This window comes from Meriones unguiculatus, chromosome 17 (genome assembly GCF_030254825.1).
Source record: "Meriones unguiculatus strain TT.TT164.6M chromosome 17, Bangor_MerUng_6.1, whole genome shotgun sequence".
Classification (NCBI taxonomy): Eukaryota; Metazoa; Chordata; class Mammalia; order Rodentia; family Muridae; genus Meriones; species Meriones unguiculatus.
Window position 1 is genome coordinate 38,221,629 of NC_083364.1, and position 18,075 is coordinate 38,239,703.

An 18,075-nucleotide genomic window follows, 5' to 3' on the forward strand; every position below is an offset into this window, starting at 1 on the left:
AGTGGTGCTACCTCAAGATCCAGCTATACCACTCCTAGGCATATATCCAAAATATGCTCAAGTATACAACAAGGACAACCATGTTCATAGCAACTTTCTAATAATAGCCAGAATCTGGAAACAATCCAGATGTCCCTCAATTGAGGAATGGATACAGAAATTGTGGTACATTTACACAGTGGAATACTACTCAGCAACGAAAAACAAGGAAATCATGAAAATTTCAGGCAAATGGTGGGAACTGTCCTGAATGAGGTAACCCAGAAGCAGAAAGACACACATAGTATATATCACCTATAAGTGGATATTAGACATATAAGATAATAATATTAAACTCTGTACACCTAAAGAAGCTAAGCAAGAAGAAGGACCCTGGGTAAGATGCTCAATCCTCGTTCAGAAAGGTAAATGGGATGGACATTGGAAGAGGGAGAAAACAGGTAACAGGACAAGAGCCTACCACAGAGGGTCTCTGAAAGACTCTACCCAGCAGGGCATCAAAGCAGATGCTTAGACTCATAGCCAAACTTTGGGCAGAGAGCAGGGAATCTTATGAAAGAAGCAGGAGATAGAAAGACTTGGAGGGGACAGGAGCTCCACAAGGAGAGCAATAGAGCCAAAAATTCTGGGCCCAGAGATCTTTTCTGAGACTGATCAACCAAGGACCATTCATGGAGATAACCTAGAACCCTTACACAGACGTAGCCCATGGCAGCTCAGTGTCCTAGTAAGGGGAACAGGGGCTGTCTCTCACATGAACTCAGTGCCTGGCTCTTTGATCACCTTCTCCTGAGAAGGGGCAGCTTTACCAGGACACAGAAGAAGACAATGCAGCCAGTCCTGATGAGATCTGATAGGCTAGGGTCAGATGGAAAGCCAGGAGGACCTCCCCTATCAGTGGTCTGGGGGAGGGGCATGGGAGGAAAAGAGGGAGGGAGGGTGGTATTGGGGTGGGGCAAGGGAGGGGGCTACAACTGGATAAAAAGTGAATGCATTGTAATAAATAAAAAATAAAATAAAGGAAAAAAAAGAAAAAGTAATTTTCAAACCCAGAGCTTCAATGGATGGAGAGAAATAACCTTATTAATAATAAGGTTACTAGTAATTATTATTATTAATAAACAAAATAACTTATTCTTTTTCTCTTCTACCCCTGCCACCTTTTCTTCCTCCCTCTCTCTCCCTCCTACCTTCTTTCCTCTTTCTCTCCCTCCCCAAACTTTCTCTCCTATCCTTTCTTTTTTCTTTTCTTCCTCCTCCTCTCTTCCCTCCTCTTGCTGTCTCTCTCTTCCCCCCACACTCCTGTGGATTAAATTTGCTGTCCTAGAGTAAGGAAATGGAGCATTTGACAGGAAATTAAGGCAAGTTGATAAGAACACACTTGACAAAAGGTCTCACTGTTTGGACACTGACTTATGCTCTACCACTCCATGTTGCTGTCTGCCTAAGCTAGTGATCAGTTTGTCACCAGGCTCAGTAAATCCCATAAAAAAATTAACAAGTCTTTAAGGATAAACAAATGGAGTGTTATTCAATATTAATGGATTATACATCTCAATATATAAAGATGACTACTCTTCAAATTAACCTATAAGTTCAAAGTGATTCTATTCATCATTCTTTTTTAGTGTGACTATGAAGTAATGGATTAAATTTATATGCTGTGTTTCAGCCCGTTACAGGTATGATTTTTATAAATTCTCACATTGTCCATTAGAGCTGCGGAAACTGGCTGCTACTGTTTGCCAGTGTGACAGATATCAAGTGATGCTTTGGTTTCTTTTCATTTTTATGTCTCTGATTTCTACTGATATTCCAGGAGCTCGTATTTGTGAGACCTTTCTTATTATTAGTGAACTATTTCTATTATCTACAGGATGTTCTGTTTAGTTGTTGGCCATTGCCTTTCATAGGGTTCTTTGTGGAAAAGGAAGAGACTTTGTGTTACAGCAAGTCAGGTAATTTCTCATATGTGTTACTATTAACTATGTTTACAGAAACTTTTATTATTAACTAGGTTCACAGAAACTTTTACTAAAACCCCACCTACAGGAATTATTGTGTAGGGTTACACACACCTGGCTTCTAAAAAAATCTTGAGAATTTCGTACAATTATTTTGATGCTGTTCACCTTCCGCTCCCCCCACAACTCCTTCCAGATCCATCCTCACCTCCCTACCCACCCCCCAATTTTATGTCTCTCTTTTTTTTAAACACGTATTGACTCTAATTTGTACCCATGGATATGGAGCCTACTAGGACCCACACTCTTAAGGAGAACCGAGTCTCCCCCAGAAGCTATCAACTGTCCACGGCTCCTCGGTTAGGGTTAGGGGCTCATGAACCCTGCCCACTCCATACTAGAGGGCTGACTAGCTTGATCTCATACAGGTCTTACCCAGGCAACCCCAACTGCTCTGAGCTCACGAGAGCAGCAGTGCTGTCCTGTGCAGATGACGCTGTTTGGCTCCAATCCTCCCCGGCCTCTGGCCTTTACAGTTTTCCCTTCCTTACTGCAATGATCCCGGGCTCTTAGGAGGTGCAATATAGATGTCCCTTCTGTCAAACATGGCAGCCTTTTAGAGTTCCTTGGTTAGTAGTAGGGAAAGTCTCCCTAACCTATGGGTTGTACATGTAACCTAGACATGTTTCAAACCTGTTTTTACTTAAACTCTTAATGTACTTGTTCTCACTTTTAATTATGTTATTTTTGAGCTTATACTATAATCACATCATTTCCCCCCTGTACTTGATTTTAATTTTCGTTTTATTTCCTTTTAGATGGGTAGCCAGTCGTGTCTGGAAGTGTTTGCTGAGTGACTCATCATTTTCCCCACTGAACTGTCACTTCGGCTGACAAACATTTCTAAGAACCGGCGCAGCCCAACTGTCAGTTGTTTGCTCTGTGCCACGAATACATTTTATGTCCTTACTAATGTGGTGTTGATTTGAATTCAGTTCCATAGTAGTTTTGATAGTTTTAACAATTTGATGTGTACACACTTACTCTCTCTTCTTATATTTTTAGGTGTGTGTTTGCACGTGCTGTCTGTGTGCCTATGAGTGTTCTCGTATGAGGGGCACACGTGTGTGTGTGTGTGTGTGTGCAGATGAGTGTGCACACGTGTACAGAGAGAGGCCGAAGGCTGATGTTGTTGCTTTCCTCGATTGGTCTGTACCTCATATACTGAGCCTGGGGCTCTCATTGGATCTGGGGTTGGCGTAGCGAGTTAGGGAGCTTTGTCTATGTCACTGGGGATGGCAGGGAGGCTGCCATGCCCGCCTGGCATTTAAGTGGGTGTCGGGATCAAAACCCAGGTGTCACGCTCCTGTGACAAGTACTTTACTCACCGAGCCGTCTCCCCAGTCCTTCTCTCACATTTTTAAATAGTTTTAGTAGCTCTTCTTTGGCATTCTTTATTTTGCATTTAGAATCATTTTATCTACTTCCAAGGAAAAACTCTATTAGGGTTCTAATTGCAGTGACAGTAAAATTGTTTATTAAAACTTCTGGAATTAAATTTAATATGAATTCTTTCCTCCTAGGAAAATGATGCAACTTTCAGTTTATTTAAATCCTATCTCGAGTCATTTGGTTAAATTTGTTCATAATCATTTAGAATTTCTGTCACTGTCATACTCTGAGTAGGTTTTTACCAGCATCATGAATGACAGCATACAGCAATGAGAATACTTTCCAGGCAGAATGTCAGTCACTGTGACGTGTAAACCGAAAGCTGCCTCTGATATTCCTAGAGTGGGAATCTGGATGTGCCCTTTCTAAGGCCATTTAAGTGAAGTCATGCTGAGAGATGAGCCCCGGATGGCCTACAGAGAGGAGGAATCTGGAACATTGCCATCTTAACTAACCTCCTAACATCAAGCTTCTGTTCAGGCCAGGCTGTTGACCTAATTAGTTGGTTTTTCTGGTGGGTACATATATGTGGAGGAAACCATTCTAAAATGGGCTAGGCTAATTCGATACAGAACCTTCCCCCAATGATTTACTTTTTTTTCATTCTCTCTCCCTTTAAAAAAATAATTATTTATGCACCTTACGTCTTAATCATAGCCCCCTCCATCCCCTCCTCCTAGTCCCATACTTCCTCCTTCTTCCCCCAATACCCTTCCACTACTCCTTAGATAAGGAGAGCCCCACCACCACCACCTCATCCCAGCACATCAACTAGCATCAGGACTGAGTGCATCCTCTTTTCCTGTGGCCTGGTGAGGTAGCCCCACCAGGGGGAAGTGATCAAAAATGCAGGCAACAGAGTACTTGTCAGAGACAGCCACCGCTCCCCTTACTAGGAAGCCTACATGAACTCTGAACTGCCTGCCCATTGGCTACATTTGTGTAGGGGGCCTGGGTCTAGTCCATGCATACTTTGTTTTTGTTGTGTGTGTATGTGTATGTGTGTGTGTGTGTGTGTGTGTGGTTTTTCAAGACAGGGTTTCTCCATGTAGGTCTGACTGTCCTGGAACTCACTCTAGCTCAGGCTGGCCTCAAACACAGAGATTCTCCTGCCTCTGCCTCCAGAGTGCTGGGATCAAAGGTGTGTGCCACCAACATCTGGCTTTTCTTTTTTTTTTTTTTTTTTTCACTCTTAAAAAAAATCCATGTTTGGGGATGGAGAGATGCCGGCTCAATGTTGAGTACTGAAAACAAAGCAGTGATGGATGGAATATGGACAGCTTACAGATAGGAGTATTAGCACCCTGAATTTAGGCTATTAAGTCCTGAATATTAGCACATACTTAGCTAATGAAGAGGAGCTTCTGGCTGGAGGGTGATGTAATGACCAGCTACCGAAGAGCCTAGAAAACAGTTCAGGCTAAGGCTGAGCTTAGCTCTGAGGAAGGAGAGGAATTTGCCATCCAGCAGGCAACTGATGAGCCAAAGGGCTGAGACACCTAGCCACCCTCTGTCTTGGCAGCTGCATAGGTGTTGGTGTTAGCTTTTCTCTCTACCCCCACTTCCCCTTTTGTTCATTTCCTAGGTTTATCACTGGGTAATGGAGTCTCATTACGTAGACATTGAGCTTTCAGAATGTAGTAAAGCAGGGGTTTTACAGAAGATGCCCAAATGTGCTTTATATGAGCCATAGATTCCTTAACCCTGCTATTGTCCTGTCTAGATCACCATCACCTTCTGTCTTACCGTTTTGTTGTTGTGAAAAGATGCCAGGACTATGCTAACTCTTATGAAACAAAGCATTTAATTTGGGCTTGCTCACAGTTTCAAGGAGTTGGTTCATTATCATCACGATGGGGAGCATGGCTGCATGCAGGCAGGTACGGCACTGGAGAAGTAGCTGAGATTTCCACATTCAGATCTGCAGGCAGCAGGAAGAGGGAGCCACTGGGCCTGGCTTGGGGCTTTTGAAACCTTAAAGCCCACCCCCAGTGACACACTTCCTCTAACAAGGCCACGCCTCCTAATCCTTCTCAAGTAGTACCACTCTCTGATGACTAAGCATTCAAACATTTGAGTCTTTGGCAGCCATTCTTATTCAAATGACAATGCTTTCTGAGAGCAAGCCTCTGATGGCTAGTGTTGCAGAGGACCTACGGGTTATTAGAACTATAATATAGGGGGAAGGATGACCTAATGTAAAATGGAATCACTTAAGTTTGTATTTATTTATTTAAACTGCCATTGCTGTTCTCTTAGACAATTTAAAACAGAGGAGTTAAGCTTCCTGCAAGGCTTTGGGCCCACACCCCAATTCGTGGACATGATGGTTTGATGAGAAATGCCCTCCATAGGCTTAGACATTGAACACACCAACATTCCCCAGCTGATGGCTCCGATTGGGAAGTTTAGGAGGTGGAACCTTGCGGGGGAAGGCAGTCACCCGGGCTAGGTTTTCAAGGATACAGCCTCATCCTGCTTCCTGTCTTTGCTCTCTGCTTTGTACTTGTGTGGCAGCCACTGTGCCTGCTGTTTGCTGTCATGCCTCTCCCTCCTCAGGGGCTTTTAGACAATGGAAACTTGTTCTTCCATAAGTTGCTTCTGGTTTTCATCACAACCACGAAAAAGTAATAGGGCGAAGGCTACCGTGGCTAGGCTTTGAGATACTATGGCCTTATCCTACTTCCATTCTGCTAATATAGAAGTTGGTGCCAGAGTATGAGCAGCTGTTGCTACAGAGAACCTGACCATATTGGTTTTGTTGTTGTGGAAGACTTCGGAACTTTGGACTAGAAAAACAGTTGAATGTTGAGGGAAGATCTTAAAGGACGGTTCTAACAGGAGCCTAATGACAGCAATGTGAACTGCAGAAACCCAGCTCAAGAGGTTTCAGAGGGAAGCAAGCAACCAGGCCAGAGGCCATCCCTGTAATGTTTTGACAAAGAATCTGGCTGCCTTCTGCCCTTGTTCTGAGAATGTTCCCGAGGCTAAATGAAAAAGCAACAGACTAAATTGTTTGGTGGAGAAAACTTTGAGACAACATGATGTTGAATCTGTGGTGTGGCTGTTGCTGATACTGCTTATGCAAGACTTAAATGAAAAAGAGCAAGTGGAGTGGAAAGAAATAGAAAACGTTCAGTTTGGCGAGAAAAAGACGAGCCCGGGGAAGCTTAATGTTACAGCCGAAGCTTGTGCCTGAAGAGAGGCTGTAATTGGTAATTGGAGTTCAATGACACTGAGGAGAGAGAGACTTGCTCTGCACTGAAACTGAGGGAAGTTTGCAATCCCATTTCTGGGAGGCAAAGGTTCCAGGGGCCCACTGGCTAGCCAGAATGGCTGAATCCAAGAGCTTTGGCTGGAGGGATGGCTTAGTGGTTAAGAGGGGAGTGCCGACTGCTGGTGCGGAGCGTTGCCCCCATTATCCACATCCGGCATCTTCAGATGTGGTAATGTCAGACCCATAGGCTCTGTGTCTCGCTTTGTAGCCCAGGGTCCTACCTCAGCCCAGGTCCTACTCAGGTGCCAGGATTACAAAGCTGTGTGCCATCAAAGCTGTGCAGAGCTGTTTTTCTCCATCTGGCTAGTGATAGCAGGGTGGTCCCTTCGTAATAACTCAGTCTATGTGCTTGTCTTTGATGTGTCCTACAAGCGAAGGAACCAACCCAAACTAAAACTGAACATCGCCAAAGAAAGTGCAAGAGATCAGGATCAGGAAACTAGGAACTGGGACTTGCTCTTGACAGAACCCAGCAAGAGCATGCTCCGAAGAACATCTAGATCGGACTTTCTTTGAGAAAGCAGACTCGGAATCTGTTTGTAGCGTGGGGGCTGGTTAGCCTGAGGGTTCGGGTGGGATATCTTGGGCTCAGCCTGCTCTTCTCTCACTGTCCTCTTTGCTTTCTGTGGTCTCTCCCAACGCTAGCAGGACTAGATGCCTCTCAGTAAGCGGTTTCAGGGTTACTAGTAATTGCTTGTTCGGCGCTGTTGGAACTATCCGTGGCAAGAAAGTCTAGTCAGTCAATGTTAAGTAACTCGTCCAAAGGTCTGTAGCTAGAAGCCGGAAAGTCGACTCCAGAATTCAGATTTTAAGTGGCTGTGCTATCCTGCCTAAGTAATTTGTTTGTCGTCATTAATTGAAGGAAATTGCATGTAACATGATTTTGAAAGGAAGTTAAGTCTTTCAGAATACTTTATAAAAAAAGGTATCAGTACACACTGTATTTGTGTGTGTGTGTGTGTGTGTGTGTGTGCGCGCGCGTTTGTGTGTGTACGTGCTGATTGGTCTGGTACTAACAGCTGCGTCAGTGAGAAAGTTAATTTTCCAATGAAGGACGCTCTTTTTGCCCTGTATTGAGAGTTCAATGAGATGCAAAACACTGAAGAACCAGGGCTGGGGTCCTGGTCCTGTTGTGCGGCGGTCCTGAGCAGCAGCGGTCTGGACCGGGTCTGGCGCAGGATTCCCAGGCCCAGCGGGAGTGGGCGTGGCGGCCGGGCGGCCGGTCCATTCCCGGGGCTCCATGCAAATGACATGCAAACGAGCGCGTGGAAGTTGCCACGCCGCGAGCTTCCCCAGCGCAGAGAGCCGCGCTGCCGCCCGCCGGCTCGGTCCGCTCCCGCCCGCCGCTCGCGCTGCCGAGCAGGGACCGCCACCTCGGCGCTCGCAGCCCGCGCAGCCCCGGAGGCGCCCGTCGGACCGGCCGCGGGGCCCGACGCCTGCGGTCGCCGCGCGGGTGAGTGAACCTGCCCGCGCTTTTGTCCTGCCGGCGGCCACCGGGCTCCCGGTTGGAGCGGCGAGAGTTGGGGTGTGAGGGGGACACCAGCCCCGAAAGGATGGCTCCTCCCTCAGCCCCGGCCTTTCCCGAAGGCTTGATGACCCTTCCCCCCACCCGGGTCACTCACACCCACCAGTGTGGTTGCTGGGACGTAAATGGCCACGCGGGGCCGGGACTCGGTTCGCTCTCCAGCACCGCACCGAGCCGGGCCGCCTTCCCGAGGGACTTTGTTAGGGATGACCGCTGTTGGGAAGTTTGGGATAGACTGATCCCCAGGAGTGAGTGGGATCTGAAACTCTTCAAGACCCAAAGGACCGAGTTTTTTAAGATTGGCACCGCAGATGGGAAGATGCTGTTGGGGAGAATGTTCGGGTGTGTTTTCTAAAAATAAAACTGAGGTGGGAATACTTGCGGTATCATGAAGAGAAAGACCCCGCTCCATTGGAGTCGTTAGCTATTGTGGTCTCAGGGAGGGCTCAGGTGGGAGTGAGGGTACACCCGGGCAGCGGGTGATGCCTAGGGCTTACTGGCCCGCCACCCCTTTGCTCAAGTGTAAAGAATGGGGTGTGAGAATTTCCCCTTCTCCCGGAGCTGCCCCTCCTACCTCATCCTTCCCAGGGCCTGCTTAAGAGCTGCTTCCCCATCCCAGAGAGGTTGCGCCCTTCCCTGCTCTGGAAGAATCTTCCCTTGTTCGTTAAAATGCACGACTCTACTCCAGAGCTTTAGGTATCCGCACCCAGTCCCTGGGGGAAGTGTGGTGTTGCTGTCGACTGTGCCCTAAAAGGCCTTCAGGGTTTTAGGAGGGTTGTTTTGTTTTCCTCTCCTTCCCCTCAGCTATCCTTTTCTTGTCTGTCAAATTCTTGTCCTCCTCCGAAACAGTCTTCCATGGTCTTAGCCCCCTTCTCTCTTCTGCCCCAGAAAGAACTGTGGAGGGTGACACCTTGATTTCTGTGCCCTAGATTAGTCAAATGCTCCAGCCTGTGTGCAGGTGAGCTTGTCCCTGTGTTCCCGCCCTCGGTGCCCGAGGACCTGAGGTAGGGCTAGAAGGAACCTTATTGAACACTTGGTTCTGAGTGTGTGTGTGTGTGGGGGGGGATGATTGTACTCTGAAGGCTCGCACAGGAGCCTTTGTACCGCGATGGGCGGGTCCGTCCCAAGTTCACTGATGAAGGGATCGTATAGCATTCTCTAGGTGTGAACTGGAGAGCCATTCTACTGTGGTGCAGGTTTGTACGTGTGTGCGTGTGTGCGTGTGTGTGTGTGTGTGTGTGTGTGTGTGTGTGTGTGTGTGTGAAAGGGGGAGCAGTAGGGGGTACTATGATTGGCCAGTGGAGGAGGACAGCTGGCTTAGGGGTAAGGATACACCTGGAGAGCAGACATGACAGTGCTCAGGTCCTCAGAGTAGTTTTGTTGTGTGTATGTGTAAGATTTGCCGACCCCTTCATCATGAAGCTGTTTCCCAGGGACTAGATCTTAGAGAACATGTGTGGAATCAGGGTTTGGGGGATATTCATGATGGAACCAATAAGACCAGGTGCGCCTGTCTGGAACACAGTAGACAGACAGACATCTGCAGTCACTATAGAGTGGGGAGGACTCTTCAAAGAAGGCTTGCCTGGCTCCAGGTATACAGAGCAGACACAGGCCTTTGCAAGGCGCTTGGTGGATGATGAGTATTGGTCCTGACTGGTAAGGTCTCCCTCCAGTGCATTCTCCAGGAGCGCCACAGATTCACCCTACAAGAAATACCCCTTGACTTTCTGGACCTTCAAAGTATGAGATGAAACGTTACACATCCTTATTTAGTTCGATTCTTTGGTGAAATGCAACTAGTTGGTTTGTTGGGGTTTTTGTTGTTGTTGTTAGAAAGATTAATTCACACAGTGGGGATTTGAGAATGGCATATCCCAGATGGCAAGGGGGCCTCATTTTGTCTTTCTTCTTCTGAGAAAAAAAAAATATTTTGCAGTGCACACAAATTACTTAAAAGCCCTAAAAGCATCCTGTTGGCCAGACATAGTAGCACATGCTTTTAATCCCTGCACCCAGGAGGCAGAAACAGGAGGAACCCTGTGAGTCTGAGGCCAGCCTGGCCATCATAGCAAGTTTTAGGACAGCCAGAACTACATAGAGAGACCTTGCTAAAACCAAACACCCAGATAAACAACAAGAACTCTCCCGTTCTGTCCTTTCTGCAAAGCTCCTGAGATTTAGAGAACAACACTGCATAAAGTAACTTTTTCCAACAAAAGAGACATTGATCTTGCCCACATTCAATGCAGAGCAATTAACATTGTTTTTGAGATTATAATTACAACATTTCCTCTCTTTCCTCTAAACACTCCCTACTTTCTCTCTTTCAAATTCATGGCCTCTTTTTCATTAATTGTTATAATATAATATATATATATATATATATGTGCACATATATTTCTAAATATAACCTGTTGAGCCATTTCCCTCCCCCCACCTCTGGCCAACAAGGCAGGGCCATTTTTGTGGAAGACGTACGTACATAAATGCTTGGGTCCCAGTAGGATTGGTTGTCATGGGGGGCTCTGAAACAAGGAGTCATCAAGCAGTCATCCAGAGTGAGGACAGTGTAATGTCACCACAGTGAGCCCCGGTGCCATGTGACTTCTTTCCTTTTCCTTTGCGCCTGTCTTTATTCTGTCTTGAATTTTAGCTGCCTGCCTTTTCCTTCAGGTGAAGCTAACAGGTTGCGTGAACTGTTGGACCTAGTTTGTCGCCACAGGCCAGTAGGTCATCCCTTATGCCTTGCACCTCAGATGTCAGGCTGTAGCACACGTGCATTGTGCCATGACAGCCAGCCTAGTGTGGCTGGGGCGCAGGCAGGGTCAGCAGGAATTGCCGCTTGAAGCTCAGGGACACGGAGGAGGCTGACTTTTCAGATGCTCCCTGGGCTCTTCTTTTCAGTCCTGCTCACTCACCGTCCCTGGGTGTCTGAGGGTGAATGCTCACAATGGGAACCCCACTAGGGAGCTGTGGGAATCTCTGTGTAGTGTCAGCTTCTCAGCTTTCCCAGTGTGGTCCCATCCCCCACTGCTGGTACTTCTGTGCCCTCCCTTTCTGCCCACCCCAGCTCTGCTCCTCCCTCCAGGGTCTTGAGTGCAGAGCCCTCTGGAGACCCAAAGCCCCCAGGACAAAGGAAAGGGGATGAGGAGAGGATTTCCCTTTCTTTCAGATGTGCAGCTTGATTTTTCCCCTAGCTCTGGGCCCTCAGATCTGATGTGAATTTGTTAATCCAGGACCTTATAAATTACTTCTCACAATCCTCAGGGGACACTGGTAATTTTGGCACATAATGGAGGTACAAAAGGTAACTGTGTAATTTTTTTGTTTCCAGAAATTTATGATTTTTTTTTTTTTAAGTACAGATAGTTCTTCAGAAACTGTCAGGAGGCAGCTGCAGGGTGGCAGGTGATTTTTGAACTTTACATCTGTCCTGTCTTGTTTGCTTACTGGCTGGGTATTCTTGGGCACAGGACTTAACCTCTGTGAGCTGCTTGTAGTGTCTCTATCTGGCCATGAAGGACCAGTTTCAAAAATTTAGTGACCAGGGCTGTGACGATTCAGTCAGTAAAGAGCTTGCCTCACAAGCGTTTCCTTCCCAGAAGCCATGTTAAAAAGCAGCCATAGTGGCACAGGCTCCTCATCTCAGCACTGGGGACGCAGGGACGCAGAGACAGGGAGATCCCTGGGGCTCATGTCCAGCCAGCCTAGTAGCCAGCCACCTACTATGTGGTCTTCAGGCCTATGAGAGTCCTTGTCCCAAAGTACAAGGCAAATGGCTCCTGAGAAGACACTTAGGATTGACTTCTAGCTCCCACGAGCACATATATGCTTGCATGCTCACGCACATGTTCATCCACACATACATACTCAGATACATATATACAAAAACTATAGGACTACAGAATGGGAAAAAAGCAATTATTATGATAGCATATTGCACAGTATTCACCACTTCTATGGAACAACTCTAAATGGGCCAGCAAACATAACTGTATCTATTGTCCATCTAGTTGTGTGGATGACTATAAAGCAAAGGGTCTTAGGCCTGTGAGACTTGGGTCTGTATGAGGAAATAGTTGACATGGATGAAATAAAAAGAAAACAGGAACAATGAAGGATTTTAAAAGTGTATCAAGTGGCAAGAACTTGAGGGCTGCAGTGATGCAGAAGGTTTCAGACACGGGACACACAGTAAGGTGGATGTCTGCCAGGAGAGAGGGGACAGGAACACTTGGCTCCATGTCTGAAGGTGCTCAGCCCCTTCTCAGCTGGAACCTGGTGTGACACCTTTGATCTTGTGCTGTTTTCCCAACCATATAGGTCTGCTTTTCCTGAGACTTATTTTGTGAATAATTTTCCTTTCTGGTCTTCCTTTCCTTCTGCCCAGAATACTTATGCCCAATCAAAAATGAGAGGCATTTCTGTGGCTACAGCAGAAGTCCAATCCCATAGAAGTTTCTTGGCTTTCTGGGGGCTTTGTGTTCTCTTGTCCTGTTTCATTTATTGTTGCTCATTTTCTTGTTCTAGAATTGCAGGGTGTTGGACTAACGGAGGAATACCCGCCCAACCTTTGCATGACCAAAGAAGTGTAAGAAACAGAGTGATAGAACTGAATCACCCACACTGTTTATCCCCCGTCTAGACTGATAGGTGATGGTGATGGGTGGGAAGGTCAGTGTCCTTTCCTAAGCCAGAGAAATGACTAAAAATTGGCTCTTCCAGTTGGCTTTGTAGAGTCCTCAAAAGTCATCCTCTTTGTTTTTGTTTAATTTAAATTGTTATTTATTTTCATGAGTGTGGGTCTTCTGTCTGCATCTATGTACCATATGTGTGCAGTGTCCATGGAGACCAGAAGAGGGCATCAGAGTCCCAGAGCTGAAGTTACAGTCAGTTGTTAGCCACTTTGTGGGTGCTGGGCTTGTATTCAAGTCCTCTGAAAGAGCAGCTGGGGCTTTTAACATCTGAGCCATATCTCCAGCCCCTACTTTGTTAAAGCAGTCTAACAAGGTCATCCCACCTTCAGAAACCTCTGCTAGTCTGTTCCCTTGGAATAATCTCACCTAGAAATTCAGAAGCACTCCCCCTTACGTCTGTCTCTCCAAGTTCAGTCTCAAGAAGCCACGCACTCACTGCTCTGTCCCACAAAGGCCTTCACCTAGTGAGTGAGCCCTTCACTGTCTCTAGCTCATTCTCTTCTGGAACGTTCCCCACGTGCCTCCTTGCCTGTTTCGTTCTTCTATCCTTGCCTATTTGTTCAAGAAATGAGTTGAGTTTCTAATTCTTGACCCCAATAGAAGCTGCCTTTGACCTCAGCCTCAGCATCTGTAGCAACTTGTTCTTGTGAAGTTCTTTTTAAGGTGACAAGTCATGTATTATTGTGGAATGCTTTAGTCTTTTATTTGATTTTTTTTTTTTCATGGTAAAAATGTATAACAACTTTGAAAAACCTTTTAAGGAAGAGGATAGCAAATTCTTGTTACTTAGAGCAGGGTTCCAGAGCAGGCTTAGTGGGTTCAAGGACTCTCCCTTGTTTGTTTTGGTCTTGTTTTGTTTTTTGTTTTGTCCCACAAAGCTCCCTGGATGATTCTGAGAGCATCCAAAGATGGGCCTCAATCCTGGTTGTTGTTGTTGTTTTTCATAATGTCATTGTTTCTTTGATTTTTTTTTTATTAACCATAAATTTTTCAGAATGAACAAACCAACTCTTGACTAGATAAAGAAGAGAAAAAGAGGAGAAAGAGAGACAGAGACAGATAGACACACAGACACACAAAGAGAATAAATAGCTTGCAGTAGCATTTTGTAGTTCCTCAGAAACAAGCATTTCTGCACATTTCTACACATTCCAAACACCATCCAAGTGTTTTGTTCATAGAGTTGCAACCTGTTTCTTTATCATTAGTAGAATTAAAATATAAAGATCCTTTTAAACTGTGTTTGTCAGAGTTACATATGATTTTTAAATCAAATGCTGTTTTGTTGTTGTTGTTGGTTTTGTTTTTTTGTTGTTGTTGTTGTTATTGTTTGTTTTGGTTGGTCAAGACAGTGTTTCGCTGTGTAACAGAGCCCTGGCTGTTTGTAGAGCAGGCTGGCCTTGAACTCACCAGCATCCACCTGCTTCTGCTTCCTGAGCGCTGGGGATTAAAGGCGTGCACCACCACATCTGGCTCCACTATTTTGTTATAATGAAGGTTTATGAGTTGTGAATGTTGACCAATCCTTGTTCCAAGATAAACAGGCACGCAGTACACCCATTAGCTGTATTCTTCATTGATTTGTGTATTGTATGATTTCTTTTTCAGTGTTTTGTACTTTGTAGCACGTAAATAATGAGTGTACTTTGTTAGATTCTAGACTTAAGCATTGTATGTTTTCAGTACAATTTTAAATACATTTAGTAAAATCTTATTTACAGATTGGTTATATTATTTACAACTATAATAATTTTTTAACATGTTTTTAAAAATTTAAACTTTGCAAGTGTATCTATCTATAGTATTCAGGGATCTAATGTAACTGGTACCTAATTATAGTTAACCTACAATTAAAAGTGTTTAATTTGTACAGTCTTAGAGCCTAAGGTATAGAATTAAGTTTATGCCTTTACCTACTTTTCTGCTTCTAAACTGTTTCCCTGGGCATTCTTTTTTGAGTTGATTTTTTTAAAAAAATTGATCTTGAGTTATGTGACCTTCCTTCCTATTTTCTCTTTTCTCTTTTTGCTTTTTTCAACACAGGGTTTCTTTGTATAGCCCTGGCTGTCCTGGAATTCACTCTGTAGACCAGGCTGTCCTTGAACTCACAGAAATCCACCTGCCTCCGCCTCCCAATTACCGAGATTAAAGGTGTGTGCCAGCTGGTCATGTGACATTTAAGTCTATCAGCTAGTACTTTATTTGTAAATTCTTAGAGATTTTCATTTTAGACAATGCCATCTTTTGATAAAGACAATTTTATTTCTTTTAATCCTGTTGCTTGACTTTCATTTATTGTTCTTGGTGGTTTATGTGTTAGGATCTGCAGTATTATGCTAATCAGGAGTGATGGAGACACACACCCCTTCTTTCTTCCTTCCTTCCTTCCTTCCTTCCTTCCTTCCTTTCTTTCTTTCTTTCTTTCTTTCTTTCTTTCTTTCTTTCTTTCTTTCTTTCTTATCTTAGGGGCCAGAAATTTAGTCTTATGTAATTATGTATTTTGTTAGTTGCAGGACTTGTACATGCCTTTTACAAGGCTGAGGAAGTTTGAGTCTATCCTTATGGATTTTTTTTCAAGTACTTCTTTTGAGTCTGTTGAGGATGTCATACATTGCTTTTCTTTATTCTGTGAGTTGGCAAAGCTTTCTTTAAAGGACCAGTGTGATATTGTGATATTTAAGAAGTATGTATTTTGCCTTTGCCTCCAGTTTCTGACATTTCCTGAGTGGTGGGGGTGAGGGCAGTGTGTTTAGCAGTAATTGAAAAGAAGTTCCAACTGCATAGATTCAGGGTGGGGGCAGGTTGTCAGCCGAACCAATCTTGCAATTAAAAGGTTGCTCCCCAACCTTCAGGGAGGAGAGAAATGTTAACAATTTGGTTAATGGCCAGGGGATGTTTCAATAAGCCATTTTGTTCTAATGGAATCCTCATATAAGCTTCTAAATCATGGGGCTTGAAAAACTTCTGAGTTGGTAGATGCTTGGAAAACTTGCAAGCTCCTCTCATATGCTGTCCTGTGTCTCTAACCCATGTGGTCATTCCTGCATTTCATCCTTTATAATTAGCCTGCGAATGTCACTAAAGAGTGTTCCTGAATTCGTAGAGCTGTTGTAACAAATTAATGAATCTGCGGAGGAACAGTATTTTGCTTTGCTTTTTAATAGCTGACCAGTCAGAATTACAGCAGGCCCAGGACTGGTGACTGACATCGGAATGGAGAATAAGTCTGTGAGGTGTGAGGCAACCTCAGGTAAATAGTATCGGATCCGAACTGAAATGCAGGATTCCCTGCCGGTGTCTGGAGTCTCAGAGGCTTGAATGGTATTAGGACAATTCCCTGCCTGCTGCATTTGACATCAGTGTATTGTGGGAGTGAAAAGCAAGCCATAGTAGCCACATAGAAAATATTTTGGGCTTTGCGTCCTGTTAAGTCTTAGCACAATTCCTTACTCAAGTCTTGTAGATCTCTTCTATTCAGTGACTCAATTCAGCCATTAAACAAACCGACAATAAATAAACAAGTGGGGAAGACTTGTGCTTCAGTAATCTTCACTTAAAAACGGGGTTCAGGTTAGAGTTGGCCTTTGGGTCACTTTTTTTTTTTTTTTCTGAGTTCTGCTTTTGTCTGTTGATATGCCTAATCACATCTGCTGATTGGCCAGTTTTGTATTCTGGGAAAGAACTTCACTTGGGCAGGATGTGTTAATACTTTTATGTACTGGGTTCAGCTCACCAACATTTGGCCGAGGGTTCCTTGTGTCTGCACTTGGAGTGTATTGACTGGCTTTCTTGTGGTGGCCATGTCTGATTTCAGTGGCAAGGTAAGACTGCTTGGGAGATGTTCCCTCCCAATTTCTGAAAGAGTTTGTATAAAATTGTTACTTATTAACTTAAACTTTGGGTAGGATTTGCCTGAGAAGTTTTAAAATATTGGTGGGATGGTTCTAACAAATTTAAAAATAAATTAATAAATGCAAGGCTAGTCAGATTATCTGTTAATCCTTGAGTGGCTTTCAGCAGTTTGTGCCTTCTGAGTAATTCGTTTATCTTATCTAAGAGTGCAATCTTTGTGTTCACTAATTCTCCTTTTAATGCCGTGAGGAATGATAATGACACCTCATCTTGCCTTCCTGGTATCTGTAGTTTGTATTTTCTCTCCTGTCTTCATTAATCTGGCTTGGCACCATCTTTTTTCTTGGTCCTTGGAAAAACTCAGATGTTGGTTTCATTGCTGCAGTTTGGGTGATTAAAGGATTCTCTCTTGATATTTTAGAGTAGGGGTGAGTGGAGTTTTTGGTTAGGATAGACAGTAAATATTTTGAGCTTTGCAGCCTACCTTCTTTGCCCCTTCTGCTACTTTCATGTCAGAACAGTCATGGGAATATACACTTGATGAACATGGACCTATTTTAATAATAATTTATTTTCAGGAGGAGACAACAGGATTTTTCCTGTGGGCTACAGTTTTCCCACACCCCCTGTAAAACATGCCACTGTCGTTTGCTTTGTTAATTATTTTCATCTGCTGAGCCAGATAAATGAGTTCTGGAGATAAACATCACTTGGTTTGGAACATCCTCCCCTGTTTCTTAGCTTGTGTCACCCCCTTGCCGTGGGCTGCTCAGCGTAAGGAGACAATAGTGCCACCCGTGTCTCCCACAGCCGTGACTAAAGGGAACTGCCATGCCCACACGTAGTGTCTTTGCCTCGGTCTCCTTAGAGGCCTGCAGGAAATGGGGGTTATGTGAAAGAGTTTGGACTTGGCAGTTCCAGACAGAGCTTTCAATTTTGGAAGCAACACTCAAGTTTTGTCTGTGGGCTCTGCCCTCTAATTATGCTCCCCTTTCACTGAAGGGTGTGGTTAGCACCATGAACGTGAGCATGGGCTTCGCGGTGCCAGCCTCATGCTGGCTTTCTGCGAGGGCGTGATTGGACTCTTCAGAGGCTGAAGTTCCTTTTAAAACAAGGGTGTGTTGTGTGTGTGAGACAGAAGGCAGAGCATGGGAGGTAGGCCTGTTTGGCTTCTGAAGGACCCTCATGCTTATACAATCCATCTCATTGGTGGGAAGGGTGGATATGGGTTGCCTGTCTGGGGCTGCGGATGAGATAGTTCAGCAGGTAAAAATCACTTTCTTCTTAAATTTGATGACCTGAGCT

General features: G+C 44.8%; 1 protein-coding gene across 1 annotated transcript in view; it reads left to right on the top strand.

Annotated features, from left to right (window-relative positions):
• The first annotated feature begins 8,018 nt into the window (after positions 1-8,018).
• Mylk (myosin light chain kinase) overlaps positions 8,019-18,075 on the top strand; it is a 231,307-nt gene continuing 221,250 nt past the window's right edge. The window contains exon 1 of the mRNA XM_021634632.2: positions 8,019-8,146. The gene's annotated coding sequence lies outside the window, so the exon portion shown is untranslated. The remainder of the gene's footprint in view (positions 8,147-18,075) is intronic.